This window comes from Rhinichthys klamathensis, unplaced genomic scaffold, assembly GCF_029890125.1.
Source record: "Rhinichthys klamathensis goyatoka isolate OS25496 unplaced genomic scaffold, OSU_Roscu_1.1 h1tg000491l_1, whole genome shotgun sequence".
In the NCBI taxonomy this organism is placed as follows: Eukaryota; Metazoa; Chordata; class Actinopteri; order Cypriniformes; family Leuciscidae; genus Rhinichthys; species Rhinichthys klamathensis.
In genome coordinates, this window is record NW_026606977.1 from 1,295,142 (window position 1) to 1,299,384 (window position 4,243).

The following is a 4,243-nucleotide window of genomic DNA, read 5'->3' on the forward strand; positions in this document are numbered from 1 at the left end:
ATATGGCCTGCCACCACAAAGAAGTCACTATCCAGAAGACTCTGTGATGTTGAGGGAATCAAGTGATCCTTTTCACCCTCATTGTGGACACAACATTGTTTTCAAAAAAGTTGTAATTTACATCAACCCACATAAATCATAACTATGCCATAGGGCACTCACATGACCTTAAGCATTTTCTGGCGCATAATGTGACGTTTGAGAACCTAAAACCCCATTTCTCCCAGTTGACACGGCAACACATAACCGGCGTTATCAGAAATCTCCACTTTGGCCGGAGTTTTTAAAAATAATCGTTTTCTGTGATAAAAACTGAGTTTTCGTGTGACTGAGAGGACAATCCGCAGGGAAATATCTGCGTCTTCCCTTCGTGTAAACGGGGCTTAACTCTGCAGGACAGTGGCCCTCCAGGAGCAGGGCTGAACACCCCTGCATTATAGGATTTACTTTACCTACCATGTAGTGTACATTTTAAAGGACAAGCCCATTCTACATTTGCCATCTTGTAGAAAGTCAAGATTGCTCTCTCCCGGTCTTCAGGACTGTCTCTCATGTCCATCTGAAAAATTAAAAAGGTCTTCAAAAGGTTTTCTCTGTACTTCTTTGAGGCTTCTGTTGCATCTTGCTCAAATTTCCAATCTAAAACCAGAGACATTATCCACAAAAAAAAAACATTAACAGGGTAAAGACAAAAAAAACCCAAAAAACAAGGACAAACATGACCCGTAATATTTGAAGACCGTAGGCACATGTTGTGTTTTCAAATGCACATTATGAGATTTGCTGTTTGTTCTATACCTGTATTTCTCTGATTAATTTATTAATTATGGAAATAAATAAATCTAAAAATAAATGAATGCATAATTCAAAGATAGATTGTGCAAGTCGACTATACAAACCATCAAGTTCAGTGCTCTCTTCATCTATTGTGATGAGCTGTGAAACTGTCATGCTTTCTTGATCTTGCATTGGATTTACAACATTTCTTTCTTAGCTCACAACTGTACTTTCAGTGCTGCTTGAAGTGGCCCTTTCTGTAGCTCTCTCACTCACTACCTCACCACTGACCTCCACTGACCTTCAGAAAAGAGGTAAACACAGACTGTTTAAAGGCAAAATGAAAACTCTGTCATCAATTCATCCCTCTCATGTTGTTCCAGATCTTTTTAATGAAATATGTGTTCTCAATGGACACTATTCTGTCTAATGGAGGGACAGTCAGATTTATCTTCATTTGTGTTGTGAAGATGAATGAAAAACTTGTATTTAGGTTGGGTGTATTTAGCCTTTAAAGGGTTTAAAAACAACAACAACAACAACAACAACAATTAAAGCTGCAAGCAGCATTTAGCGGTGTTCAAGCAGTTAAGGCCTTTAAGCACACAAGCATCAAAAGACATTAAGTTTTATTTAGCAAGCTTTAAACCACTGAAATAATAGATGGAAAAGTCCATTTACAGCCAATACAGGCAATTTACCATAGGAAATGTATGGTTTTCAAAGCTTTTTGATAGTTATAGCGCCACCTATGGTCCGATCTCCATAAAACTTGCCATGCCCACCAATTTTTGTGAAGTTCTGTTTTTTTAATAGGATTTATAGGCTTTTGAGTGTATTTTGATGCGCCTTTTTTCTAAATGACCCTGTTATATAGCCTGGCAAGCCAGACCTACATCAAGATGTTTGGTCTGGCAACTCACCATAGACACGGCTCAATACGAGGGGTGGGATAAATAGCTGTCTTTCTTCAACCAACCAGAGCGCTTTCCCAACCACGGAGCTAAAGTCAGTTGATAGATTAAAATTTTGCCGTATCTGGTCGGCAAAACCATATGATAAACTACCAAAAACTACAAACACATCTTCCTTTTTTAAGAAAGACTTAAGTCCCGTTCTTCTTTTCTCAAAGAAAAGCTTAAATCCAAGTCCTCCAGAGTCGCGGCCAAAGCCGATTCGAAAGACCGCTGTCCGTCATCAGCCATTCTTTGTTTTCAAGTAGCATTCATTCACACAGAAGGAACCGTCACAACTCTGTCATCATTTTGTTAAGCCCGCCCCGCCTACTCTATACACGATGTTATTGGCCTGACCCAATTTAGGTTTTTCCAGCTCGAAAGTCAATGGAGAGTTGCTAGACTGGACCCTGGCTGCAAAACACATTTTGCTGCCGCTAGGGTGCGTCTAGATTTCTAGGCTTCCTGTTATAGCCATCCAAATGGAAAAGGTCAACTTTTTTTCGATAATTATTGATCTAGAGAATTGTCCTAGACTGGGTTGGTTCCGATCGGCGAAAAACCAGGGACTAGTTCGCAAAAGTAGGTTTTAAACATATTCACGAATATTTAATGAACGGTTTGATTGACAGCAGTGATTCTTGAGGCAAAGTTCTTCAGCATGAGGAGATCTATCAAATGATATGCATTTTGTGACGATATTTGTAACACCACATGATTACAGCCTTAAAACTCGTTAGCGCCAACTAGTGGCCGATTTCTTTTAAAATTCTTACAGACCTCTAGGGCTTTGAGCCGAACTTGTCCATCGATTTTTCGTTCTGATTGGCCACCGTTAACCTTGTCTAATAGGTGCTCAAACTTCATTGGCCGATGGCGGCCATGTTTTTCGAGATACGCCAATACCCTTTTAGACATATATGGCACCTTAGCCTATAAATCTAGATGCACCCTAGCGGCAGCAAAATGTATTGTTTAGCAACTCTCCGTAGACTCTCCGTAGACTTTCGAGCTGGAAAAACCTAAATTGGGTCACGTTGGGCCAAGACACTGTATACAAAATTTCAAGTCAATCGGACAAACGGTCAGGTGTTTATATGTTTTTTTGTGTTATATCGCCACCTATTGGCCAATTCGGGTCATACTTTGATAGGTTCTCCCCAAATTGAGGACTACCATCTGTCAAAGTTTCAAGGCTCCAGCTCTTAGGGTTTGGGCTGCACGATGCGTTTTAGAGTAAAATAATAATAATAATAAAAATCAGTACAATTACAATAGGGGTTCAGCACTTAGTGCTTGAACCCCTAATAATGACATTTTAGTAACTAGGAGGGTTTATATATACATTGACTGGTTCAAACTGACAAAGTCTACTGTAACTCAATAGATAATAGTTCTGTCCTGTAAACCCAAAACAAGGATAAATAAACATTTCCATAAGAGACTACACATAAAAAAAAAAAAAACTAAAATACCTCCCGCACTCATCACTGTGAGACTTGATAGCTGCAAAGGAAAATTCATCTCCACACACAACACATTTCTGAGGTGGTCCAATCAACTCATCTCTGCTAGGAAGACTCGCCTGCAAGAAAACATCACAACAAAATAGCATGTCATTCATTGTTTAATGTAAATGTTAAAACATTCCCTGTTTGAAACTATGTAACTTACTGGTTCAACTTCAATGTTACGTTGAAGTGGACGAATGAAATTGGTTGCATTTGGTTTTGAGGATCTTTCAAATACTTAACATTGTATCCCTCATTTGGACAGGGTATCAGGCTGAGATAACGGCTCCTTGTGTTCCCAGATATTTTTAATAACTCAAACCCACCACCTTGTCTGAGTTTTGGAAAAGCCTCCAAGATGACATCCTTACATTTTTGGGGATCTGCATGGCACCCTTTAATAAAAATAATAATAAAAAGATCAAATGTAAGATACTGGGACAAATCTGACAGTTATCACTTATCTTTGACTTACAGTTCAGTTTTTAAAGCTCCAGACAACTTCTGTTAAAATTGTATTTAAAATTACTAATGACAGACAGTACTATTTTTTTTAAAGGAATGTTTTTAAAAGAATATTTGCAACCAACAGTTTTGGGGCACCACTGAGAACCATATTATTTTGTCCTACTATAGAAGTCAAGTCAAGTCACGTTTAGCGCTTTTCACAATACAGATTGTATCAAATCAGCTTCACAGTATTAAATTAAATTAATACAATAAGGTTTGTTTCTAGTGAAAAAAAAAACAAATTTGGTAACGTCCACATTTGGTAAGGCTGATCAATAGTATTGTTGATTGATTCATTTAAATTGGATGTCCCCAAATGTCCCCAACTGAGCAAGCCAAAGGCAACAGACATAGAAGACAATGGTGCCCCAAACTGTTTGCTGGTGACAATGGTGCCAAGACAATGGTGCCAAACCATTACAAGCATTCTTCTAATTATTTATTTGTGTTCAGCAGAACAAAGAAGTTTATACAGGTTTACAAAAAAGT

General features: G+C 38.3%; 1 long non-coding RNA gene across 1 annotated transcript; it reads right to left on the reverse strand.

Annotated features, from left to right (window-relative positions):
* Positions 1–575: 575 nt before the first annotated feature.
* On the reverse strand, positions 576–3,457 carry LOC130072533 (uncharacterized). The gene is made up of 3 exons (XR_008804135.1): positions 3,408–3,457; positions 3,209–3,318; positions 576–639 (listed from the first exon to the last, which is right to left on the reverse strand). It is a non-coding gene; the product is annotated as an uncharacterized LOC130072533 (long non-coding RNA).
* Positions 3,458–4,243: the final 786 nt, after the last annotated feature.